At 48.4% G+C, this 27,747-nt stretch overlaps 2 long non-coding RNA genes across 3 annotated transcripts; both read left to right on the forward strand.

The window, feature by feature from the left end:
* Positions 1-2,908: 2,908 nt before the first annotated feature.
* On the forward strand, positions 2,909-19,739 carry LOC122367553. Of its 2 annotated transcripts, none has more exons than XR_006254076.1 (3): positions 2,909-3,088; positions 17,595-17,739; positions 18,266-19,739. It is a non-coding gene; the product is annotated as an uncharacterized LOC122367553 (long non-coding RNA). The 2 variants fall into 2 exon arrangements; XR_006254083.1 differs by lacking the exon at positions 2,909-3,088 and adding an exon at positions 16,883-17,122.
* A 5,397-nt stretch (positions 19,740-25,136) lies between these two features.
* On the forward strand, positions 25,137-26,811 carry LOC122367617. The gene is made up of 3 exons (XR_006254090.1): positions 25,137-25,383; positions 25,856-26,000; positions 26,527-26,811. It is a non-coding gene; the product is annotated as an uncharacterized LOC122367617 (long non-coding RNA).
* The last annotated feature ends 936 nt before the right edge of the window (positions 26,812-27,747 follow it).

Raw genomic sequence — 27,747 nt, forward strand, 5'->3', positions numbered from 1 at the left:
AGAGCTGCTAATTGGTGACTGCGGATTTCGTCAGCAGCCGGTTCACGATGCCCATCATAGGCGGCGGAACGGGGAGGGCACCGGGGCACCGTGCCCCCCTTTGATTTTGGCATTTTAACATTAGCCCCATGGCCATTGCATGTAAAGAATGGGACCAAAAGTCGGCAGTGCCCCCCTTAATTGAAAATGTTCCGCCACTAGGTACTGATGCCCATTGTCCAGGTCAAAGTCTGCCGCCGCACTCATGGGGAGCCAGAATCACAGCAAAAAACGTCCACGGTGGGTACCTCATCATCACGCCTCCCCGGCTGACGGCTCGGACCCAGCCGCAAGGAAGGAATCATAGCTGGTGCTTGCGAGCCGGCGGTGTTTAGCTGGACGGTCGTATCAGATCGGGGTGCTGTCCATGAGACGAGATGCAGGGATAAAGTCTCGAGGGTGTGATAAACTCTCGTGAATCAAAAACAAACTATTCTACATCTATTTTTTTTAATAAATATATTTGAATATACAGGGTGATCCAAAAAAATTGGAACCCCTAACTTAAAATGTATATGTTGCAGGTACTTTAGAAAATCAGTCATTTTGTAAAATTATATAAGTCCGAAAGTATTCACTTTATTGACAAATTGCGAACACCATTAGAAAGAGCATTAAATCTTCTAAACAATCACGTCAAATTGGTGCATGTATGTTGTAAAGCATTGGCACACTATTAGCTTTTGGAATGAGCGTCAGAAAACTGAGGGGGCATTCCACGTCAAATCGAACAAAAATCGGCTGTTTTGCACCTTACCATCAGCGATTTTATTATAAATTTGTGAGCGAGTTCATGTGTCGCCCCGAACATTTCATTGATGTTTTTTTGCACATTCTGACCACAGGTCTTCTAAATATGTATAGGGCATCGAATTTTTACGAAATGTTGCATCTTTATATTTTTGAACGACCATAACTTTGGTTGTACTTGTTTGATTTGAATGAAATAAACCTTACTGTTTAGGTAATTTCTTAAGCATTTGTTTAGAATTGCACCTACTTAAATATATGACCTTGAAATTTGCTTAACTCTGTTCTTAAGCACATAAATTGAAATAGCAAAAAACACGTCACCTTCGATTTGGCTAATTTTCATATATTTTATTGCCTACCATATTCTTAACAACCTGTGAAAAAATTAGAGTGGGCCATTCATAAGTTTTGAAGAAAATGGCACATATGCAAACGTAGGGTAGACCGGGGCAAGTCGCCCCGGCGAGGTAAAACGCCTCACCGATGTTTCTCGGAACTGGCAAGGTTCTGGGGAAACATCATATCTTCTATAAAACGTCCACTATATGATCATTATATGAGCAAACTGGAAAGAAATTGTGATAACTCTTTAGGGAGATATAGCCAAAAATTTGTTTTTGGAGTGATGTTTATGTTTTGCAGTCAGATTATGCATCATGGCGTTCTTTTATTGTCCACATCAGGTTAACGACTTTTATGTATTTTGAACAACTAGTGTCTAACGCTTATAATAATGGGTTGGTCCGTTTTAAATTATCTCTTGCTGGAGTGCAAGGCGTTGTTCTCTGACCGAACTACGTGATGGGGTAAAACGCCCCAGTAGGTCGCGGGGCAAAAAGCCCCATGGGGCGTTTTACCTCATGTGTTGTTCCGAATACCCACTTCCTAATGTTCGGTAACTGGCGAACAGTAAGTTTCTATGCAATTTTATGTGCTTTTCTCAGCAAATTAATGGCAAAGGAAGTATTTTGTTAACATTTGCATTGCAATAATTTATTATTTGGCCTTATGAGCCAGGTGAAAAACCTGCTCATACAATAGTGTCATAGCTGAACACCTGACAGGATGGAATGTGCTAACTTCAGAGCCGTGCCTCCCAAGGTCTAACGGGCCTCTCATATAAGATTTAGTCAATTAGCATGTTTAATCTTTAATCTAGAGTATGGGGCTTCTTGCCCCAGGCCGTGGGGCGTTTTGCCCTGGGGTTGGGGCAAAATGCCCCATTTTCAGTTGCTTCACAAATCACTTCCTAGCTGGGAGTTCGATCATAAGTGAATGAATTTGACGGGTGGAATTTAAAGTAAAATGTCCAAAGAACGCATTGAGCACAAATTTGGCCTTCCAGGTGATGTGGGGCAAAAGTTATGTAGCAAAATAAATTATCTGGGGCGTCTTGCCCCAGGCTACCCTATGTTAGCACGCGCAGTGGAGGGGGAAGAGTGAATTTCGCCCCACCCCTCCTGTTTTTCGCCAATATCTCATAGTATTAATGCGAAATTAATTATAGCTACCTGTCCAAAATTGAATTGCACATCTCATCGTGCAAGCAAGAAGAAAATCGGTTCACAACTGGTCTAGTAATAGCGGTGTAAAGTGAACATCCTGTCGCCGCGGCGACGCGGCGGCTCGGCAGCCGGCGCCGACCGCTAGCCGCCGCCTGAATTGTAGACTGTGCCGGGACAGAACGGAACGGTTCCGTCTTTACATCGCGCTCCTTACCGCTGATTACGTTCGATTCGCGTCAAATTTTGTGAGAAGACTGAAAAATGTACAGGCAATCTTATGGTGTAAGAATTTTGAAAATCGGTTGGTAAACAATTAAAATATGAACGTGTAAACACAAAATTGTGATTGCTGCGTTTCCCGCGTCGGCCGATCCCGCCTCAGCCGGCGACATGTTACTCTTAGCCATAGATATAAAGACATATCTATGCTCTTAGCAGGTCTCCAACTGCCATATTTATTATTGGATTAACTAGAAATGGGGATGTTCGGCTTATTTCCTCACCAGGTGGCAGCACTGCCTTCTTTGGACACAGAAACTGTGGCGGGCGGCGGCGAATGCGCCACTGTGTTTTGCACTGTGTGGAGTCCGTGGGGTGTCGGGCTTAGGGACTGAATTTCGGTGAATTTGATAGCAATTGATTTGAATTTTGCTCAGATGGGTTGTGAATTTATATTCAGCAAGTGTCACAAACATGGAAAGGCAAGTTTACAAAGGACAGGAGACTTAGAAAGGCTTCAATTGACGTAGCCGAAGAGAGGCGAGAAGCCGAAGATAGACCGACTCCAAACGGTAATTCCATCGATGTAACACGTTTCCAGACATTTTTTCATAGGCGTAGGAACAGGGGGGGCCGGGGGGGCCATGGCCCCCCCACTTTCGGAGGTGGGGGGGCCAGCAATGTTAACTGGCCCCCCCACTTTTTGCTGACTTAAGTGTCTGTCTGTACCTAGGTACCAGTGCTACCACCCGGTAACTTGACAACAATTCAGCTTGCCCTTTAATGAAGATTCCCTTTTGTTTCTACAGCGTTATTGACCGCAATTTCCTTCACTCAATGAAGGAAACCATATCAGAGACAAGACTGTGGGTCCTGGTGACAGCATTTTGTTGAATACGAGGCACGGGACAGCGAGCACTGAAAAGGTATAAGACAATACTAGCACGGTGCAGGAGAATGCGTATACAAACGACCAACGCTTGACCGGATCTGCTTGGGGTCGGCATAGTTCGTCAAAGGCGTACTAGCTGGGGGCCAGGGTGACCATGCCCCCGTCTCGGCTCAAACAGGCTGGGGGCCAGCAATGTCTGTATCTGCCCCTTCCCTTCCACTTTCAGTGCAGTGGCGGTCGCAGAGGGGGATCAGGGCCATGCCCTTCCCCCTCCAAAGGCTAATCAGGGGGCCATCATATCATTTGCCCCCCCCCCAACAACCAATGGGCCCCCATGGGCGTATGGGGCTCTGGCCCTTATTCGATTGTCACGAGGCTCAAGAATCCCACGCTAGCTATTAACAGCTCCCAAGCCAGTCTTTGAGGGTCCTACACTGACCTTGGAGGGCACTTCAGTGGCGGTCAAGCGCCGACATTGACCGCTGAGAACCCACATTGACCTCATTTGAGGGCCCCTAAACCGGCCTCAAGGGCCCAGTCGGCGTCTGAGGGCCTCACACCGGCCTCTGGTGGCCTCATTTCTGTCTCTGGGGTCCCAAGACTAACCTTTAGGTGCCTCTGAGGGTCCTGCACTGAATTCTGATTTCTGAAGACCCTATGCCGGCCTCTAAGGTCCGCATCGGCCTCGGAGGGTCCATCTTGACCTTAGAGGTTCAACGCCGGCCCATGCCGGTCTTTTAGGGCCCCACACTGACCTCTAAGGGCCCATGCTGGCCTGTAAGGACCCGTCATTAGCCTATGAGGGCATTGTACGGGATTCTGAAGACCTGATGCCGGCCTCTGAGGCCCATCTTTGTTTTTGAGGGTCTTCTGCTGGTCTCTGGGGTCCAACACCGGCCCATGCTGGTATTTTAGGGTCCCACATTGACCTCTAAGGGCCCCGCACTGGATTCTGAAGATCCTATGCCGATCTCTAAGGGTCCGCATCGGCCTCTGAGGGCCCACCTTGGCCTATGAGGGCCTTCCGCTGGTCTCTAGGTTCCAGGTCCCGCCCATGCCGGTCTGTTACGGCCCCACACTGACCTCTAAGGGCCCATGCTGGCCTGTAAGGACCCGCATTAGCCTCTGAGGGCCTTGCACTGGATTCTGAAGACCCGATGCTGGCCTCTGAGGCCCATCTTGGTTTTTGAGGGCGGCCTTCTGCTGGCCTCTGGGGTCCAACACCGGCCCATGCCGGCATTTTAGGGTCCCACACTGACCTCTGAGGGCCCATGCTGGCCTGTAAGGGCCCACATTAACCTCTGATGGCCCAAGTCGGCATCTAAATGTCTCATCCTGCCCTTTGCAGGCCCTGTACTGGTCTCTGAGGGCCTCAACCCTCACCGGCCGATGGGGGGGGGGGGCGGGTGCCGCCCCTCCATAGTTTTTTTTTTCGCGATAGCTCCGAACACGCCGGTGATAGAGAGCTGAAGCTTTGCATACCTGACCTTTGAATCAAGCCGGATCCTTTGACACCAACCGCATTTTCGGGTCAGATCAGGTCACTGACCCATGAGGTCATAAGTGAACCTCTGCACGGTCTTCAGATGTCGCAACTTCGCAACGCCCTCACTGCCAGAGGAGATTTCACAGGGAAATGAACCTTGGAGGACCTAGTATCCATTAGGAGTCTCACAACTTGTACATCTCGGATTTTTCCTAAGGTCATTTTCGTGACCTCACCATTAGGTATAAGTCAATGGGGATAAACTGAAAACTTTTTCTGGCGCCGTAAACGATCTTCAACTATCTCAAGCACACTGAATCTTTCATGCACTCCTTGCAAGGTTCGATGCGTCACTTTTGCAATGTTGACCTTGCGCGACGTCATTTATGAAGTTATAAGGGTCATATAAGTTTGTCGTCAATAACTACCGATCAAATTGAGCTAGCGAGTCGGGGAAGCCATCAATGGACTCAGGAAGACCTGCCAAATCGAATGATATGCGACATGACCTCCTTTGACCAATTTCGTGACCTGGGGGCGCTGACCTGACCGTGACCCGTGGTCAACACCCTCAGTTTACCTCACCCAAACAAAAAGTACATCATTCGACGCGCCTGAGAGAGGCGAACACGATGCTGGCAAAATCGCGGCTCTGCGGCCGTTTTTTGCGAAGTTATTCACCAAAAACGGAACCGTGCCTTGAGGCACTTGACCTGACCTCAGAGGTCACCGGTTGACCTAGAACCTTAAAATCGGGTATCGATCTCTGCGTCTTGTAACGGCGCATACGCTCGCTTTTCCGCGACGCGCTAGCTCAACCTGGGGCGCAACGGCGAGGGGGGTCGTACCCGCCCCCCGCCCCCTCGACCGGCGCGTATGTAGAAAACCTATAGGTCCGGTCCGGCGAGGGTTAAACTGGCCTCTGATGGCCCAGACCGACCTCTAAAAGTCCCACACCGGCCTCAGATAGTCAATCAGCCCCGTTGCAGTGGTCGCTGATGTAAAACCTCTTAAAAACGTTATAGGTCTGGCTGAGCCTAGCTGGGCCGTTCATGCTGATTTTTATAGGTATATTGAAAAGACTCGCTTTGCACGTTTCACGCTTGCTCGTAATGAAAAAGTTGCTGGATGCCTCTGGAATTTGCATGGGTGCCAACGGCTGCGGAGGACAGGGGAACGCGTCCATCAGTTTGAGTTTATGGACGGGAGTCTCCCTGAAATTTTAACCAATTTTGTTTTTGTTTTTGTCTCGATTTTTTTATCTCTGATCATGTTTGCGAAAACAAAGTGGCCGAAATCCGAGGAGAAATCGGATTTTGGGGGTAGGTTAGGTTTTGGACCTCTGGGACCTTGGCCCCCCCACTTTCGAAAACGTTCCTACGCCTATGCATTTTTTTATGGCGAGCATAACTAAGAGTATAAAATAGTCTAACTTAACTCATAGCTGGATCTTGTATTGCCCATATGCAGTGGCGTATCCAAGGGGGGACCCTGGGGGTCCTAGGATCCCCCCTGGAGCAAAAAAAAATATTTTTTTTTACTCGAAAAAAAATTGAAAACACTTTGAGGGCCCTTTTCACCACTTACATTTTTTTACATAATTAAAAGTATCAATTACATTTTTAGGGACCCTTTTAGGACTATCAGAGGACCCCTTTAGGCCAACGAGGGACCTTGTAGAGTAAATTAAGGGCCCTTTACAACGATCAGGACCTTCTCAGGCACATAGAGGGCCCTCTCAGGCTTTCAGAGGGCCCTCTCAGGCACTCAGATGGCCCTCTCAGGCACTCAGAGGGCCCTCTCAAGCACTCAGAGGGCCCTCTCAGGCCCGAGGTCCGTCTCAGACATCTCGAAGAGGTCGAAAAGAGCCCTCTGAGCTCACAGAGGGCCCTCTGAGATAAAAAAGGGCCCTCGGAGGCAACAGAGGGCCCTACAATGCAACAATAGAGCCCACTGTGGTCACCAAAGGGCCCTCTGAGGCGAATAGGGGGTCCTTTTAGGCAAACAGAGGGCCCTTTGAGGCAAACAGAGGGCCCTTTGAGGCAAAGGGCCCTCTGAAGGGGCGAATAAAGGAACCCTCTGAAACGAACGGGGGCCAGAGCCCAGAGGGCCCTCTCAGGCACTCAGAGGGCCCCCTCAGACACTCAGAGGGCCCTCTCAAGCACTCAGAGCCCAGAGGGCCCTCTCAGGCACTCAGAAGGCCCTCTCAGGCACTCAGAGGGCCCTCTCAAGCACTCAGAGGGCCCTCTCAGACATCTCGAATAGGTCGAAAAGAGCCCTCTGAGGTCAAAGAGGGTCCTCTGAGATAAAAAGGGCCCTCGGAGGCAACAGAGGGTCCTCCAATGCAACAATAGAGCCCCCTGTGGTCACCAAAGGGCCCTCTGAGGCGAATAGGGGGTCCTTTTAGGCAAACAGAGGGCCCTTTGAGGCAAACAGAGGGCCCTCTGAAGGGGCGAATAAAGGGACTCTCTGAGACGAACGGGGGACAGAGCCCAGAGGGCCCTCTCAGGCACTCAGAGGGCCCTCTCAGGCACTCAGAGGGCCCTCGCAGACCCCGAGGGCCCTCTCAGACATCTCGAATAGGTCGAAAAGAGCCCTCTGAGGTCAAAGAGGGCCCTCTGAGATAAAAAAAGGCCCTCGGAGGCCACAGAGGGCCCTCCGATGCAACAATAGGGCCCCCTGAGGTCACCAGAGGGCCCTCTGAGGCGAACAGAGGGTCCCCTGAGGCGAATAGGGGGTTCTTTTAGGAAAACAGAGGGCCCTTTGAGGCAAACAGAGGTCACTGGGCCCCCTCAGACACCTCAAAGATGTCAAAAAAGCCCTCTGAGGTCAAAAAGGGCACTCTGAGATAAAAACGGCCCCCTCAGGCACCTCGAACATGTCAAAAAAGCCCTCTGAGGTCAAAGAGGGCCCTCTGAGATCAAAAAGGGCCCTCGGTGGCCACAGAGGGCTCTTTCATGCAACAATAGAGCCCCTGAGGTCACCAGAGGGCCCTCTGAGGCGAACAGAGGGCCCTCTCAGCCACCTCAAAGATGGCCCTCTGAGATCGAAGAGGGTTCTCGGAGGCCACAGAGGGACCTCTGATGCAAAAATAGGGTCCGCTGAGGTCACCAGAGGGCCCTCGGAGTCGAACAGAGGGCCCTCTGAGGCGAATAGAGGGCCCTTTTAGGCAAACAGAGGCCAGAGGGCCCCCTCAGACAGCTCGAAAGGGTCAAAAAAGCCCTCTGAGATCAAAGAGGGCCCTCTGAGATCAAAAAGGGCCCTCGGAAGCCACAGAGAGCCCTCTAATGCAAAAACAGGACCCTTTGAGCCCACTGGAGGGCCTGCTGAGGTGATTTCAGGCCACCACATGAGCCCTACGAGGTCATCAGGCCATCTCAGATCAAAGAGGGCCCTCTCAGCCATCTCAAAGAGGGCTCTCCGAGGACTCAAAGAGGTGTAATGATGCAAGTATAGGGCCCTCTGAGGGCATTGGAGGGCCCTCAGAAGTGAAATGAAGGCTATTTCAGACCACCTTGGTCCTTGAGCCGTATGACAGGCCCTCTGAGGACAAAGAGTGCCCTCGGAGGCCACTGAATGGCCCTCTTAGGCTGACTCAGGGCCTTTAAGGAGAATAGAAGGCCCCTTGGGACTATTGGAGGGCCCTTTCAGGCTAACGGAGACCTTATGACGCCAGCAAAGGTCCATCTGAGGTCGATTGAGGCCTGAGGGTTCTTTAAGACCACCAGAAGGGCCCTCTGAGGGCAGGCTATGAAATAAGCATGCTTATTTTGTTTAAAGCTCAATTTTATAGCACAAAGCGATCTGCTAAGCCTTTAATGGGCTATCAGGAGCCCATTAAAGGCATAGCAAGGCTATTTTGAATACCACATGTTTTACTGCCTTGTACTGTCAAACCGAACTAGGTCAATCCTCTTAACCCGCGCCCCGTTGGGCTCTGCCGAGCAACGCGCCCTGTTGGGGGGTGGGGGCATTTTGGCCCCCACCCTAAGATCTCGAGAACCACGCAACCTAGCGACAAGCGGCAAACGGTGTTGGATAGCCCTATCAGGGAACTACCTTGTGACCCAATTTTATTGACCTAGGTCAAACTGATGACGTCACAGGTCAGGTCAAAGGTCCAATTTTCATCGTTTACAGGCATTTCAAGAAATGCGTTGTAAAATCGAGTAAAATGCATTTCATTGAAAATCATCGATGGGGAAATGTTCTTCAAACACATATTTTACTATTTGAGGTCACTGATACCAGGTCAGGTCACAGAGGTCAGGTCACTGGGGGGTCACAATATGAAAGTGTCGTGTGATACATGTTTTATGGTCTATCTTACATGACAAATGCGATTATGTGGGTCAGGCAGCCTTTGGGGCCAGCTTAGGTCACGTTTTGGTCAAGGTCAGGTCAAGGTCAGGTCAAGGTCAGGTCAAATTAGGTCAAATTTCAAAGTAAATATTTTTGCATATAATGGGTATCGAATCGATGCAGCTCGTCACGGGGAGTTCAATGGTGGTCTTTGTTTTGCCGTACGTAGTCTAGAATCGCTAAAAATTGAGTTCAAAAATTTGACGTCATAATTTTTGAACAGTGTTTTCTCTATAACTTGGCCAAAAAACGAGATATCGATTTGAAATTTGGTATGTACATAGAAGAGCGCAGGGACTATCACATATGTTCCGGCTTTTTTGAAATTCGGAAACATTTTGGATTTTTTTTAGTTTTTCTAAAAAAATCAATTTTTTGATTTTTTTTTGTTCAAAAACCCAAAATTTAGAAAATCCGAGAAAGCTGTTTTGTAGCGCCGCTTTTTGTCTACTAGACCATATAAAGAACTTTGAAATTGCTTGATAACTGTAGATTTGGTAAACGTTTCAAGATTGCATGTTTTTTGCTCATTTTTGCTCGAACATGACCTCAGTTTGACCTCAATAACTCCTGACCTAAGGTGACCTAAGACTTGAAATTTGGTGTGAAGGTGTCAAATTGATGCCCGGGAAGGTACTGAAAATTTTTCAGGAAAAACCACAGGGGGGGGGCAAAATGCCCCCCCCCCAACGGTGCGAGGGTTAAAAAAGCAGCCGGAGTCGCCGCCTTTTTTTAACCCTCGCCCCGTTGGGGGGGGGCCATTTTGGCCCCCCCCCTGTGGTTTTTCCTGAATAGCAGGAAAACGGCGGCGCGCAGCGCCGCCAAATTTTCAGTACCTTCCCGGGCATCAATTTGACACCTTCACACCAAATTTCAAGTCTTAGGTCACCTTAGGTCAGGAGTTATTGAGGTCAAACTGAGGTCATGTTCGAGCAAAAATGAGCAAAAAACATGCAATCTTGAAACGCTCACCAAATCTACAGTTATCAAGCAATTTCAAAGTTCTTTATATGGTCTAGTAGACAAAAAACGGCGCTACAAAACTGCTATCTCGGATTTTCAAAATTTTTGGTTTTTGACCGAAAAAAATTCAAAAAATTGATTTTTTTAGAAAAACTTTGAAAAAATCCAAAAATTTTCCGAATTTCGAAAAAACCGGAATATATGTGATAGTCCCAGCGCTCTTCTATATACATACCAAATTTCAGATCGATATCTCGTTTTTTGGCGAAGTTATAGCGAAAAAACTGTTCAAAAATGATGACGTCAAATTTTTGAACTCAATTTTTAGCAATTCTAGACCACGTACGGCAAAACAAAGACCACCATTGAACTCCCCGTGACGAGCTGCATCGATTCGATACCCATTTTATGCAAAAATATTAACTTTGAAATTTGACCTAATTTGACCTGACCTTGACCTGACCTTGACCTGACCTTGACCAAAACGTGATCTAAGCTGGCCCCAAAGGCTGCCTGACCCATATAATCGCATTTGTCATGTAAAATGGACCATAAAACATGTATCACACGACACTTTCATATTGTGACCCCCCCTTGACCTGACCTCTGTGACCTGACCTGGTATCAGTGACCTCAAATAGCAAAATATGTGTTTGAAGAACATTTCCCCATCGATGATTTTCAATGAAATGCATTTTACTCGATTTTACAACGCATTTCTTGAAGTGCCTGTAAACGGTGAAAATTGGACCTTTGACCTGACCTGTGACGTCATCGGTTTGACCTAGGTCAATAAAATTGGGTCACAAGGTAGTTCCCCGTTGGGGCTATCCAACGCCGTTTACCGCTTGTCGCTATGTTGCGTGGTTCTCGAGATCTTAGGGGGGGGGGCCAAAATGGCCCCCCCCCCCAACCGGGCGCGTTGCTCGGCAGAGCCCAACGGGGCGCGGGTTAATGCTCCGGCTCTGGCTCCGGCTCCGGGCTATATTCTTTCACGGCTCCGGCTCCGGGCAAAATATGCCGGCTCCGGCGGCTCTGCAGCTCCAGCTCCGCACCCCTGCTTCTAACTCGGCTTCTGAGCCACGACACGCCAAAGGCAGCGTTTGAAGGGACGCAAACAATAATGACGAAATTACTCTGGTCACTTTTTAGATCAGGTCAAAGGTCAGTTCACATAGGTCATCCAAGGTCAAATTTCGCCAATTTTCAGATCCAATTTCGACAATTTTCAACAAACCATCGCATGACTCGGAAATGAGGAGCTACAGTGCCGGGGAAAAGCGTAGTTAATAGCTCTTTCAACACCCGTTTCGCCGTTTCCATCCTCATGACATTCAAATCCTTCTCCTCCATGCCGCAACCCCTGATCCGGGCTGGACCTGGACGGGCAACTTTATTCCATGCGGGCGGCTCCCATTGGAGCGCACTGCAGCTCCTAATCAAGCACGCTCGTAACCGGGTGCAGTGAGCACTTGGGGGGCTAGTCGGCCTGTCCTGTTGGACAGGCTCAGCCCCGGTGGGCGGTGACTCACCAAGGTGCCCGCCCAGACCAATGTCTCCCTCAATTCCTTTCCTATCATCCTTCCGGCCCTGAGCTCTGTTCGCACCCCGTTCATTTATCAGCACGCTGTGAGCATGCTGCTCATAGGCGTAGGAACGTTTTTGAAAGTGGGGGGGCCAGGGTCCCAGAGGTCCAAAACCTAACCTACCCCCAAAATCCGATTTCTCCTCGGATTTCGGCCACTTTGTTTTCGCAAACATGCTCAGAGGTAAAAAAAATCGAGACAAAAAAAAAGAAAAAAATGGTTGAAATTTCAGGGAGTCTCCCGTCCATAAACTCAAACTGATGGACGCGTTGCCCCCCCCCCCTCCGCAGCCGTTGGCACCCATGCAAATTCCAGAGGCATCCAGCAATTTTTTCATTACGAGCAAGCGTGAAACGTGCAAAGCGAGTCTTTTCAATATAACTATAAAAATCAGCATGAACGGCCCAGCTAGGCTCAGCCAGGCCTATAACGTTTTTAACCCTCGCCGGACCTATTGGTTTTCTACATACGCGCCGGCCGAGGGGGGGGGGGCGGGTACGACCCCCCCCCCTCGCCGTTTCGCCCCTGGTGGAGCTAGCGCGTCGCGGAAAAAACGAGCGTGTGCGCCGTTACGAGACGCAGAGATTGGTACCCGATTTTAAGGTCCTAGGTCAACCGGTGACCTCTGAGGTCAGGTCAAGTGCCCCGAGGTACGGTTCAGTTTTTGGTGAATAACGTCGCAAAAAAACGGCCGCAGAGCCGCGATTTTGGCAGCATCGTGTTCGCCTCGCTCAGGCGCGTCGAATGATATACTTTTTGTTCAGGTCAGGTCAACTTGGGGTATTGACCTCAGGTCAAGGTCAGGTCAGCACCCTAAGGTCACGAAGTTGGTCGAAAGGGGTCATGTCGCATATCATTCGATTCGGCAGGTCTTTCTGAGTCCATTGGTGGCTTTCCCGACTCGCTAGCTCAATTTGATCAAGAGTTATTGACGAAAAACCAATATGACCTTGATGACGTCATAAATGACGTCACGCAAGGTCAACATTGCAAAAGTGACGCATCTAACCTTGCAAGGAGTGCATCAAATCACGATTCTGTGTGCTTGAGATAGTTGGAGATCGTTCCCGGCGCCAGAATAGCAGTTTTCATTTTTCCCCATTGACTTATAATGGTGAGGTCACGAAAATGACCTGACCTCATATGACCTTTAGGAAAAATCCGAGATATACAAGTTGTGACACTCATAATGGATACTAGATCCTGCAAGTTTCATTTCCCTGTGACATCTCCTCTGGCAGTGAGGGCGTTGCGAAGTTGCGACATCTGAAGACCGTGCAGAGGTTCACTTATGACGTCATAGGTCAGTGACCTGACCTGACCCAAAAATGCGGTTGGTGTCAAAAGATGCGGCTTGGATCAAAGGTCAGGTATGCCAAGTTTCAGCTGTCTATCGCCAGCGTGTTCGGAGCTATCGCGAAAAAACCCTATGGGGGGGGCGGCACCCGCCCCCCCCCTCGGCCGGCGAGGGTTAAGAGGTTTTATATCAGCGACCACTGCAACTGGGCTGATTGACTATCACTTATCAGAGGCCGGTGTGGGACTTTTAGACGGTCTGGGCCTTCAGAGGCCAGTTTAACCCTCCACGGCCCGGTCCTATAGGTTTTCTACATACGCGCTGGCCGAGGGGGCGGGGGGCGGGTACGACCCCCCTCGCCGTTTCGCCCCAGGTGGAGCTAGCGCGTCGCGGTAAAACGAGCGTGTGCGCCGTTACGAGACGCAGAGATCGATACCCGATTTTATGGTCCTGGGTCAACCGGTGACCTCTGACACCGTTCCGTGCTTCTATCCTCAGGATACTGAAATCCTTCTCCTCCACACCGCAACCCCCTCCGGGCTGGACAGGCAACTTTATCTCATGCGGGCTGCTCCCTTGGAGCGGCACCGCTGCTCCCGAGGGAGCGCACCCCGTAGCCGGGTGCAGTGAGTGCCTTGGGGCTGGGTGGCCTGTCCTCTGGACGGGCTCAGCCCCGGCGACTCACTAGGGTGCCTGCCCAGACCAATGTCTCCCCCTATATCCTATCATCCTTCCGGCTCTGAAATGGTCTCATTGGACCGAAAGGGCCTAACCCAACAAAACAAACAAAAACCGGTGACCTCTGAGGTCAGGTCAAGTGCCTCAAGGCACGGTTCCGTTTTTGGTGAATAACTTCGCAAAAAATGGCCGCAAAGCCGCGATTTTGCTAGCATCGTGTTCGCCTCTCTCAGGCGCGTCGAATGATATACTTTTTGTTTGGGTGAGGTAAACTTAGGGTGTTGACCTCGGGTCACGGTCAGGTCGGCGTCCCCAGGTCACGAAATTGGTCGAAGGAGGTCATGTCGCATATCATTCGATTCGGCAGGTCTTCTTGAGTCCATAGGTGGCTTTCCCGACTCGCTAGCTCAATTTGATCGGTACCTAGTTATAGACGAAAAACTAATAAGACCCTTATAACTTCATAAATGACGTCGCGCAAGGTCAACACTGCAAAAGTGACGCATCGAACCTTGCAAGGAGTGCATGAAATCACGATTCGGTGTGCTTGAGATAGTTGGAGATCAATCGTTCCCGGCGCCAGAAAAAGTTTCCAGTTTATCCCCATTGACATCACCTAATGGTGAGGTCACGAAAATGACCTGACCTCATATGAACTTTAGGAAAAATCCGAGATATACATTATACAAGTTGAGAGACTCCTATTGGATACTAGGTCCTCCAAGGTTCATTTCCCTGTGAAATCTCCCCTGGCAGTGAGGGCGTTGCGAAGTTGCGACATCTGAAGACCGTGCAGAGGTTCACTTATGACCACATGGGTCAGTGACCTGATCTGACCCGAAAATGCGGTTGGTGTCAAAAGATCCCGTTTGATTCAAAGGTCAGGTATGCCAAGCTTCAGCTCTCTATCGCCGGCGTGTTCGGAGCTATCGCGAAAAAAAAAACTACGGAGGGGCGGCACCCGCCCCCCCCCCCGGCCGGCGAGGGTTAAGGCCCTCAGAGACTAGTACAGGGCCTGCAAAGGGCAGGATGAGACCTTAAGATGCCGACTTGGGCCATCAGAGGCTAATGTGGGTCCTTACAGGCCAGTATGGGCCCTCAGAGGTCAGTGTGGGACCCTAAAATGCCGGCATGGGCCGGTGTTGGACCCCAGAGGCCAGCAGAAGACCCTCAAAAACCAAGATGGGCCTCAGAGGCCAGCATCGGGTCTTCAGAATCCAGTGCAAGGCCCTCAGAGACTAATGCGTGTCCTTACAGGCCAGCATGGGCCCTTAGAGGTCAGTGTGGGGCCGTAACAGACCGGCATGGGCGGGACTTGGAACCTAGAGACCAGCGGAGGGCCCTCATAGGCCAAGGTGGGCCCTCAGAGGCCGATGCGGACCCTTGGAGACCGGCATCGGAACTCCGGAATCCAGTGCGGGGCCCTTAGAGGTCAATGTGGGACCCTAAAATACCGGCATGGGCCGGTGTTGGAACCCAGAGACCAGCAGAAGGCCCTCAAAAACCAAGATGGGCCTCAGAGGCCGGCATCAGGTCTTCAGAATCCCGTACAAGGCCTCATAGGCTAATGTGGGTCCTTACAGGTCAGCATGGGCCCTTAGAGGTCAGTGTGGGGCCCTAAAAGACCGGCATGGGCCGGCGTTGGACCCCTCAGGCCAAGGTGGACCCTCAGAGGCCGATGCGGACCCTTAGAGGCCGGCATCGGGTCTTCAGAATTCAGTGCGGGGCCCTCAAAGGCACCTAAGGGCTAGTCTTGGGACCCCAGAGACAGAAATGAGGCCACCAGAGGCCGGTGTGAGGCCCTCAGACGCCGGCTGGGCCCTTGAGGCCGGTTTAGGGGCCCTCAAATGAGGTCAATGTGGGCTCTCAGCGGTCAATGTGGTCGCTTGACCGCCACTGAAGGGCCCTCCGAGATCAGTGTAGGACCCTCAAAGACTGGTTTGGGAGCTGTTAATAGCTAACGTGGGATTCTTGAGTCTCGTGACAATCAATAAGGGCCAGAGCCCCATACGCCCATGGGGGCCCATTCAGAGGCGGATCCAGCACAGAGGTTTGGGGGGGGGGGGCAAACCATAAAAATTTATCGATTCTTTCCATGCATCGTCCATAGGCGTAATGTTAAAATCATGCCGTTTGGGGGGGGGGGCAAATGCCCATTTTGCCCCCCCCCCCCCTGGATCCGCCACTGGGCCCATTGGTTGTTTGGGGGGGCAAATGATATGATGGCCCCCTGATTAGCCTTTGGAGGGGGGAAGGGCATGGCCCTGATCCCCTCTGCGACCGCCACTGCACTGAAAGTGGAAGGGGGAGGGGCAGAATTCAGAAACAGACATTGCTGGCCCCCAGCCTGTTTGAACCGAGGCTGAGGCACGGTCACCCTGGCCCCCAGCTAGAACGCCTTTGACGAACTATGCCGACCCCAAGCAGATAAGGTCAAGCGTTGGTCGTTTGTATACGCATTCTCCTGCACCGTGCTAGTATTGTCTTAGTATTGCCTATACCTTTTTAGTGCTCGCTGTCCCGCGCCTCGTATTCAACAAAATGCTGTCACCAGGACTCACAGTCTTGTCTCTGATATGGTTTCCTTCATTGAGTGAAGGAAATTGCGGTCAATAACGCTGTAGAAACAAAAAGGAATCCTCATTAAAGGGCAAGCTGAATAGTTGTCAAGTTACCGGGTGGTAGGTTAGGTACAGACAGACACTTAAGTCAGCAAAAAGTGGGGGGGGCCAGTTAACATTGCTGGCCCCCCCACCTCCGAAAGTGGGGGGGGCCATGGCCCCCCCGGCCCCCCCTGTTCCTACGCCTATGAATTGCTGCTACTTCTTGGTTCCTCATTGGTCGAATTCAAGTGGTCTATTCGTTAGAGGCCAAGAGAGAGGCCAAGAAGCGCCAGCAATAAGTTCCTTATATGGGGAAAATCGACAGCACGCTGATGGACACGTCAGACCGAAAGGGCCTGGGCCCAACCCAACAAAACAATCAAAGCTCTTTTAATGCTCTTTCTGTAAACTGTGCTCAGATTTGACCTAGGCCTGTTAATGGGGATGTTCGGCTTATTTCCTCGCCAGGTGGCAGCACTGCCTTCTTTGGACACAGTAACTGTGGCGGCGAATGCGCCACTGTGTTTTGCACTGTGTGGATTCCGTGCGGTGTCGGTCCGAGGGGCTGAATTTCGGTGAATTTGATAGCAATTGATTTGAATTTTGCTCAGATGGGTTGTGAATTTATATTCAGCAAGTGTCACAAACATGGAAAGGCAAGTTTACAAAGGGCAGGAGACTTAGAAAGGCTTCAATTGACATAGCCGAAGAGAGGCGAGAAGCCGACCGACTCCAAACGGTAATTCCATGGATGTAACACGTTTCCAGACATTTTTTTATGGCGAACTTAACTAAGAGTATAAAATAGTCTAACTTAACTCATAGCTGGATCTTGTATTACCCATATGAGGTAATTTACCTGTATAAGTTTATGGGCATATCAATGTAGGAAATTGACCTGCCCTTTGAGAAAGGCATTAAAAGATGATACATGCTGCTGAGAATGATTATATAAATTCAATGCATTTTTATAAGATTCATTGCAAGCATTTTAGCAGTGTTCTACTTGATTCATTGCAAGCATTTTAGCAGTGTTCTACTTTGTCTGGTACCAAAGATATTGCATGCAGATAAAGGTTATGATGGAAAAAGACAAATTGAAATAGGATCTATTTTGACACCAGCAACCAGGAGGTATATGTAATAGAACACTAAGCTACCTACTATTTATGAATTGTTACAAGTATTGATCATCCTACGTGGTGTTACAGATGCCCAGTGCAATCATGCTTCTGGTGCGGAGTTGTCAGGATGGAGTCCGAGGAATCAAAGAAGGCAGAGGACCTGCGTATGAAGGAACCAGCCCTGCGGATGAAGTTCTGAGGTGCATACAGAGGGATCCCACTGAAAGACCAGGTAGGAGTTGGTGAACAGCTTGTGCACTGCAGTATATCATCCAGAAGTAACTGATAGCCTTTCTTGCAAAATGTTTTTTTTAACTCATCACCCGTCTAAAGCTACTTATTATTGATATAATATCTTCATTTCATCAGGTCAATAATTGTTTACTCTAATTTTTGATTCACACTGAAGTGAACACTATTTTAGAATATTCACTCAGCTTTTTAGCAACTAAATACGGGCAAGTTTTTTGTTGTTTTTTAAAATAAATTTTCACCTTCTAGAATATTTGTATAGGTACCTAACTGCAATAAAAGTGCATTTCAAAATTGCAAATACTTTGTGTAAAGTTCATGGGTCTTGATGATGTCACTGTATCCAGTTCATCATATCAGATTTCAACTGTGCTTAAACTGCAATGTTTTGCTAATTGCTTCAGTATATAATGTCCTTTTATCCATGCATGTTAAACATACGTATCTCATTATGACTTGCCAAGATATTTCCCTACTGTCATATGCCATTTTTCATTTATTCACAGGTGCAATGCTGCATTGATAAGATCCAGATTCAAGAGCATGGATGCTACGAGATCCTGTGATTTGAAGTTACCAGTGTCACTGCTGCTACAAATGACATCAGCAACACTTCCTTTGGTGAAAGTTTAGAGGAGCAAACAGTTGATGCTCTGTGTAGTCAAGCAGTGGAGTTTTGCCACAATCATGAAGCTGATTAAAGGGACCCTCCCACCTTAACATTAGATTTGAGTTGAGATAGCCAAAATGGGGTCCCTGGCTCACAATTTTCGGTTTCGGCACTCACAACATCGAGAAATGCCTTAAATCGGAAATATTGAATTTCAAAATTGCAGCATTTTGATTCAGAGGGGCTAATGCTTAGGAATACCCCTCTGAATGTGTGACGTCAGCGCAAATATCTAACGATTTTTAAATGTTTGACTAAAACGTTTTGTAGCACGCGGTGGTATATGCTATTTGCGCGCAACATCTGCCGCAAACGCCGCACTTCTAAAATAAAGTCGCTAGAAACAGCGGAGATCCCAAAAAAGTAAACAAAAGTAAAAGTCTAATATCTTGAAAACCGGTGAATATTTTTCGGTGAAATTTGGTAGATATTCGTTTTCGCTCTTTCTGAACCGAGCGACATCACTTTCATGCCAATTCATAAACTTTTTTGAAGGTGGGAGGGTCCCTTTAAGGTGTCAATATTTTGCTCTGGCTTCTGGGACACCTTGGATCTACATTGCAACCTATGCTAGTGTTCAACATTTCGTGTCATAGTATCACTGATGCAAAGCGTGTTGCATCATACACAAATGAGAGCTAACAAATTGTCAGATATTTTCTAGTGATGAGAACTGAATGCCTTAAGCAATTGTTGAAGGTGATAAGTGGTGAATGGTAGGGCTCAGCCACTCAGCTCCTTCCTTCAAAAGCTATCAATCAGCTCTAGAAGAGTAGTCATAGCAATGCTTCATATGTGAAGGCTACTTGCCTGAACAGAACATTGTGGATTTGTTAATTAAGTACCTCTTTATTACAAGTTTGTGCCCATTACAAGCCGAGCTTAGTTTACTTAGTTTGTTGTAAGTTTTCCAGGCAGCCTTCACACTTGTGTCGCTGAATATTAAACTTTAACTGATAGACCGACGAGATATTGTCCCTCATCAGATTGTAATCAGTCAGTCGTGTTGGTAGAAGGTACATCTGTCTTAAAAGTACCGCGGAAAGTGACGGTGGATCCATCAAGCCTGACCGAGGATGTCATATAGAGCCACGCAGAAATGGCCGGTGATTCTTTGCCCATCATTACAGAATGAACGCACGCCGGATGAAGGGTTAAGTCAATAGTCTACAAACTACAGGGATGTGATTGACTTATCTGACAGTGACGGGCGCTAGAGGTCAACTTAAGTCCGTAGGTATGCGTTCTTGTCATGGAATGTGTGCTGTAAATCGATTGTTTCATGCGTGTGAATATATGTCTGAATGTAATAGGGTTTTTAATTTCAACTGTGTAAGTTAAAATATGTGATAACATCGTATCTTTCGTACTCCGTAGCTTTTGGTGACCATTCGATCAGCTCCCTTTCCTTCCGCTCAATGACGATGTAGTAGTTTGCCTTTCACACGCGTCATTGTCTTCCTAATATCGAAATCAACTGTAGCTACTCGTTTTAGCAGAATGATGAACCTGAAAAAGACATGAAACGCAGTTTCCGTTCGCGGCGCGTCGGCCGCCGTCGCCGCCCGCAGTGTTATCCCCGGCCCGGCCGGCGCCCGGCCGGCGCGTTGTGTCCAAAGCATACCGTGCTGCCACCTGGCGAGACTTTTCGGAACTCTTAGCGCGAACATCCCCAAATGGGGATGTTCGGCTTATTTCCTCACCAGGTGGCAGCACTGCCTTCTTTGGACACAGAAACTGTGGCGGGCGGCGGCGAATGCGCCACTGTGTTTTGCACTGTGTGGAGTCCGTGGGGTGTCGGGCCTAGGGACTGAATTTCGGTGAATTTGATAGCAATTGATTTGAATTTTGCTCAGATGGGTTGTGAATTTATATTCAGCAAGTGTCACAAACATGGAAAGGCAAGTTTACAAAGGACAGGAGACTTAGAAAGGCTTCAATTGACGTAGCCGAAGAGAGGCGAGAAGCCGAAGATAGACCGACTCCAAACGGTAATTCCATCGATGTAACACGTTTCCAGACATTTTTTTATGGCGAGCATAACTAAGAGTATAAAATAGTCTAACTTAACTCATAGCTGGATCTTGTATTGCCCATATGCAGTGGCGTATCCAAGGGGGGACCCTGGGGGTCCTAGGATCCCCCCTGGAGCAAAAAAAAATATTTTTTTTTTACTCGAAAAAAAAAATTGAAAACACTTTGAGGGCCCTTTTCACCACTTACATTTTTTTACATAATTAAAAGTATCAATTACATTTTTAGGGACCCTTTTAGGACTATCAGAGGACCCCTTTAGGCCAACGAGGGACCTTGTAGAGTAAATTAAGGGCCCTTTACAACGATCAGGACCTTCTCAGGCACATAGAGGGCCCTCTCAGGCTTTCAGAGGGCCCTCTCAGGCACTCAGATGGCCCTCTCAGGCACTCAGAGGGCCCTCTCAAGCACTCAGAGGGCCCTCTCAGGCCCGAGGTCCGTCTCAGACATCTCGAAGAGGTCGAAAAGAGCCCTCTGAGCTCACAGAGGGCCCTCTGAGATAAAAAAGGGCCCTCGGAGGCAACAGAGGGCCCTACAATGCAACAATAGAGCCCACTGTGGTCACCAAAGGGCCCTCTGAGGCGAATAGGGGGTCCTTTTAGGCAAACAGAGGGCCCTTTGAGGCAAACAGAGGGCCCTTTGAGGCAAAGGGCCCTCTGAAGGGGCGAATAAAGGAACCCTCTGAAACGAACGGGGGCCAGAGCCCAGAGGGCCCTCTCAGGCACTCAGAGGGCCCCCTCAGACACTCAGAGGGCCCTCTCAAGCACTCAGAGCCCAGAGGGCCCTCTCAGGCACTCAGAAGGCCCTCTCAGGCACTCAGAGGGCCCTCTCAAGCACTCAGAGGGCCCTCTCAGACATCTCGAATAGGTCGAAAAGAGCCCTCTGAGGTCAAAGAGGGTCCTCTGAGATAAAAAGGGCCCTCGGAGGCAACAGAGGGTCCTCCAATGCAACAATAGAGCCCCCTGTGGTCACCAAAGGGCCCTCTGAGGCGAATAGGGGGTCCTTTTAGGCAAACAGAGGGCCCTTTGAGGCAAACAGAGGGCCCTCTGAAGGGGCGAATAAAGGGACTCTCTGAGACGAACGGGGGACAGAGCCCAGAGGGCCCTCTCAGGCACTCAGAGGGCCCTCTCAGGCACTCAGAGGGCCCTCGCAGACCCCGAGGGCCCTCTCAGACATCTCGAATAGGTCGAAAAGAGCCCTCTGAGGTCAAAGAGGGCCCTCTGAGATAAAAAAAGGCCCTCGGAGGCCACAGAGGGCCCTCCGATGCAACAATAGGGCCCCCTGAGGTCACCAGAGGGCCCTCTGAGGCGAACAGAGGGTCCCCTGAGGCGAATAGGGGGTTCTTTTAGGAAAACAGAGGGCCCTTTGAGGCAAACAGAGGTCACTGGGCCCCCTCAGACACCTCAAAGATGTCAAAAAAGCCCTCTGAGGTCAAAAAGGGCACTCTGAGATAAAAACGGCCCCCTCAGGCACCTCGAACATGTCAAAAAAGCCCTCTGAGGTCAAAGAGGGCCCTCTGAGATCAAAAAGGGCCCTCGGTGGCCACAGAGGGCTCTTTCATGCAACAATAGAGCCCCTGAGGTCACCAGAGGGCCCTCTGAGGCGAACAGAGGGCCCTCTCAGCCACCTCAAAGATGGCCCTCTGAGATCGAAGAGGGTTCTCGGAGGCCACAGAGGGACCTCTGATGCAAAAATAGGGTCCGCTGAGGTCACCAGAGGGCCCTCGGAGTCGAACAGAGGGCCCTCTGAGGCGAATAGAGGGCCCTTTTAGGCAAACAGAGGCCAGAGGGCCCCCTCAGACAGCTCGAAAGGGTCAAAAAAGCCCTCTGAGATCAAAGAGGGCCCTCTGAGATCAAAAAGGGCCCTCGGAAGCCACAGAGAGCCCTCTAATGCAAAAACAGGACCCTTTGAGCCCACTGGAGGGCCTGCTGAGGTGATTTCAGGCCACCACATGAGCCCTACGAGGTCATCAGGCCATCTCAGATCAAAGAGGGCCCTCTCAGCCATCTCAAAGAGGGCTCTCCGAGGACTCAAAGAGGTGTAATGATGCAAGTATAGGGCCCTCTGAGGGCATTGGAGGGCCCTCAGAAGTGAAATGAAGGCTATTTCAGACCACCTTGGTCCTTGAGCCGTATGACAGGCCCTCTGAGGACAAAGAGTGCCCTCGGAGGCCACTGAATGGCCCTCTTAGGCTGACTCAGGGCCTTTAAGGAGAATAGAAGGCCCCTTGGGACTATTGGAGGGCCCTTTCAGGCTAACGGAGACCTTATGACGCCAGCAAAGGTCCATCTGAGGTCGATTGAGGCCTGAGGGTTCTTTAAGACCACCAGAAGGGCCCTCTGAGGGCAGGCTATGAAATAAGCATGCTTACCTATTTTGTTTAAAGCTCAATTTTATAGCACAAAGCGATCTGCTAAGCCTTTAATGGGCTATCAGGAGCCCATTAAAGGCATAGCAAGGCTATTTTGAATACCACATGTTTTACTGCCTTGTACTGTCAAACCGAACTAGGTCAATCCTCTTAACCCGCGCCCCGTTGGGCTCTGCCGAGCAACGCGCCCTGTTGGGGGGTGGGGGCATTTTGGCCCCCACCCTAAGATCTCGAGAACCACGCAACCTAGCGACAAGCGGCAAACGGTGTTGGATAGCCCTATCAGGGAACTACCTTGTGACCCAATTTTATTGACCTAGGTCAAACTGATGACGTCACAGGTCAGGTCAAAGGTCCAATTTTCATCGTTTACAGGCATTTCAAGAAATGCGTTGTAAAATCGAGTAAAATGCATTTCATTGAAAATCATCGATGGGGAAATGTTCTTCAAACACATATTTTACTATTTGAGGTCACTGATACCAGGTCAGGTCACAGAGGTCAGGTCACTGGGGGGTCACAATATGAAAGTGTCGTGTGATACATGTTTTATGGTCTATCTTACATGACAAATGCGATTATGTGGGTCAGGCAGCCTTTGGGGCCAGCTTAGGTCACGTTTTGGTCAAGGTCAGGTCAAGGTCAGGTCAAGGTCAGGTCAAATTAGGTCAAATTTCAAAGTAAATATTTTTGCATATAATGGGTATCGAATCGATGCAGCTCGTCACGGGGAGTTCAATGGTGGTCTTTGTTTTGCCGTACGTAGTCTAGAATCGCTAAAAATTGAGTTCAAAAATTTGACGTCATAATTTTTGAACAGTGTTTTCTCTATAACTTGGCCAAAAAACGAGATATCGATTTGAAATTTGGTATGTACATAGAAGAGCGCAGGGACTATCACATATGTTCCGGCTTTTTTGAAATTCGGAAACATTTTGGATTTTTTTTAGTTTTTCTAAAAAAAATCAATTTTTTGATTTTTTTTGGTTCAAAAACCCAAAATTTAGAAAATCCGAGAAAGCTGTTTTGTAGCGCCGCTTTTTGTCTACTAGACCATATAAAGAACTTTGAAATTGCTTGATAACTGTAGATTTGGTAAACGTTTCAAGATTGCATGTTTTTTGCTCATTTTTGCTCGAACATGACCTCAGTTTGACCTCAATAACTCCTGACCTAAGGTGACCTAAGACTTGAAATTTGGTGTGAAGGTGTCAAATTGATGCCCGGGAAGGTACTGAAAATTTTTCAGGAAAAACCACAGGGGGGGGCAAAATGCCCCCCCCCCAACGGTGCGAGGGTTAAAAAAGCAGCCGGAGTCGCCGCCTTTTTTTAATGCTCCGGCTCTGGCTCCGGCTCCGGGCTATATTCTTTCACGGCTCCGGCTCCGGGCAAAATATGCCGGCTCCGGCGGCTCTGCAGCTCCAGCTCCGCACCCCTGCTTCTAACTCGGCTTCTGAGCCACGACACGCCAAAGGCAGCGTTTGAAGGGACGCAAACAATAATGACGAAATTACTCTGGTCACTTTTTAGATCAGGTCAAAGGTCAGTTCACATAGGTCATCCAAGGTCAAATTTCGCCAATTTTCAGATCCAATTTCGACAATTTTCAACAAACCATCGCATGACTCGGAAATGAGGAGCTACAGTGCCGGGGAAAAGCGTAGTTAATAGCTCTTTCAACACCCGTTTCGCCGTTTCCATCCTCATGACATTCAAATCCTTCTCCTCCATGCCGCAACCCCTGATCCGGGCTGGACCTGGACGGGCAACTTTATTCCATGCGGGCGGCTCCCATTGGAGCGCACTGCAGCTCCTAATCAAGCACGCTCGTAACCGGGTGCAGTGAGCACTTGGGGGGCTAGTCGGCCTGTCCTGTTGGACAGGCTCAGCCCCGGTGGGCGGTGACTCACCAAGGTGCCCGCCCAGACCAATGTCTCCCTCAATTCCTTTCCTATCATCCTTCCGGCCCTGAGCTCTGTTCGCACCCCGTTCATTTATCAGCACGCTGTGAGCATGCTGCTACTTCTTGGTTCCTCATTGGTCGAATTCAAGTGGTCTATTCGTTAGAGGCCAAGAGAGAGGCCAAGAAGCGCCAGCAATAAGTTCCTTATATGGGGAAAATCGACAGCACGCTGATGGACACGTCAGACCGAAAGGGCCTGGGCCCAACCCAACAAAACAATCAAAGCTCTTTTAATGCTCTTTCTGTAAACTGTGCTCAGATTTGACCTAGGCCTGTTAATGGGGATGTTCGGCTTATTTCCTCGCCAGGTGGCAGCACTGCCTTCTTTGGACACAGTAACTGTGGCGGCGAATGCGCCACTGTGTTTTGCACTGTGTGGATTCCGTGCGGTGTCGGTCCGAGGGGCTGAATTTCGGTGAATTTGATAGCAATTGATTTGAATTTTGCTCAGATGGGTTGTGAATTTATATTCAGCAAGTGTCACAAACATGGAAAGGCAAGTTTACAAAGGGCAGGAGACTTAGAAAGGCTTCAATTGACATAGCCGAAGAGAGGCGAGAAGCCGAAGATAGACCGACTCCAAACGGTAATTCCATGGATGTAACACGTTTCCAGACATTTTTTTATGGCGAACTTAACTAAGAGTATAAAATAGTCTAACTTAACTCATAGCTGGATCTTGTATTACCCATATGAGGTAATTTACCTGTATAAGTTTATGGGCATATCAATGTAGGAAATTGACCTGCCCTTTGAGAAAGGCATTAAAAGATGATACATGCTGCTGAGAATGATTATATAAATTCAATGCATTTTTATAAGATTCATTGCAAGCATTTTAGCAGTGTTCTACTTGATTCATTGCAAGCATTTTAGCAGTGTTCTACTTTGTCTGGTACCAAAGATATTGCATGCAGATAAAGGTTATGATGGAAAAAGACAAATTGAAATAGGATCTATTTTGACACCAGCAACCAGGAGGTATATGTAATAGAACACTAAGCTACCTACTATTTATGAATTGTTACAAGTATTGATCATCCTACGTGGTGTTACAGATGCCCAGTGCAATCATGCTTCTGGTGCGGAGTTGTCAGGATGGAGTCCGAGGAATCAAAGAAGGCAGAGGACCTGCGTATGAAGGAACCAGCCCTGCGGATGAAGTTCTGAGGTGCATACAGAGGGATCCCACTGAAAGACCAGGTAGGAGTTGGTGAACAGCTTGTGCACTGCAGTATATCATCCAGAAGTAACTGATAGCCTTTCTTGCAAAATGTTTTTTTTAACTCATCACCCGTCTAAAGCTACTTATTATTGATATAATATCTTCATTTCATCAGGTCAATAATTGTTTACTCTAATTTTTGATTCACACTGAAGTGAACACTATTTTAGAATATTCACTCAGCTTTTTAGCAACTAAATACGGGCAAGTTTTTTGTTGTTTTTTAAAATAAATTTTCACCTTCTAGAATATTTGTATAGGTACCTAACTGCAATAAAAGTGCATTTCAAAATTGCAAATACTTTGTGTAAAGTTCATGGGTCTTGATGATGTCACTGTATCCAGTTCATCATATCAGATTTCAACTGTGCTTAAACTGCAATGTTTTGCTAATTGCTTCAGTATATAATGTCCTTTTATCCATGCATGTTAAACATACGTATCTCATTATGACTTGCCAAGATATTTCCCTACTGTCATATGCCATTTTTCATTTATTCACAGGTGCAATGCTGCATTGATAAGATCCAGATTCAAGAGCATGGATGCTACGAGATCCTGTGATTTGAAGTTACCAGTGTCACTGCTGCTACAAATGACATCAGCAACACTTCCTTTGGTGAAAGTTTAGAGGAGCAAACAGTTGATGCTCTGTGTAGTCAAGCAGTGGAGTTTTGCCACAATCATGAAGCTGATTAAAGGGACCCTCCCACCTTAACATTAGATTTGAGTTGAGATAGCCAAAATGGGGTCCCTGGCTCACAATTTTCGGTTTCGGCACTCACAACATCGAGAAATGCCTTAAATCGGAAATATTGAATTTCAAAATTGCAGCATTTTGATTCAGAGGGGCTAATGCTTAGGAATACCCCTCTGAATGTGTGACGTCAGCGCAAATATCTAACGATTTTTAAATGTTTGACTAAAACGTTTTGTAGCACGCGGTGGTATATGCTATTTGCGCGCAACATCTGCCGCAAACGCCGCACTTCTAAAATAAAGTCGCTAGAAACAGCGGAGATCCCAAAAAAGTAAACAAAAGTAAAAGTCTAATATCTTGAAAACCGGTGAATATTTTTCGGTGAAATTTGGTAGATATTCGTTTTCGCTCTTTCTGAACCGAGCGACATCACTTTCATGCCAATTCATAAACTTTTTTGAAGGTGGGAGGGTCCCTTTAAGGTGTCAATATTTTGCTCTGGCTTCTGGGACACCTTGGATCTACATTGCAACCTATGCTAGTGTTCAACATTTCGTGTCATAGTATCACTGATGCAAAGCGTGTTGCATCATACACAAATGAGAGCTAACAAATTGTCAGATATTTTCTAGTGATGAGAACTGAATGCCTTAAAGGGACCCTCCCACCTTCAAAGAAGTTAATGAATTGGCATGAAAGTGATGTCGCTCGGTTTAGAAAGAGCAAAAACGAATATCTACCAAATTTCATCGAAAAATATTCACCGGTTTTCAAGATATTAGACTTTTACTTTTGTTTACTTTTTGGGATCTCCGCTGTTCCTAGCGACTTTATTTGAAAGTGCGGCATTTGTTGCGCGCAAAGCAGCATATTCCATCGCGTCCTACAAAACGTTTTAGTCAAACATTTAACGGACGTTCGAAAGCCTGATGACGTCATCAGATTCCCGTAATGGTTAAGAGATAGGGACCACGCTGGTCCCACCCTGCAAGTAAAGGGAAGAAATTTCTTGAACACCATAAAGC

The sequence above is a fragment of the Amphibalanus amphitrite genome, unplaced genomic scaffold (genome assembly GCF_019059575.1).
Source record: "Amphibalanus amphitrite isolate SeventyFive unplaced genomic scaffold, NRLGWU_Aamphi_draft 000003F_arrow, whole genome shotgun sequence".
NCBI lineage: Eukaryota > Metazoa > Arthropoda > Thecostraca > Balanomorpha > Balanidae > Amphibalanus > Amphibalanus amphitrite.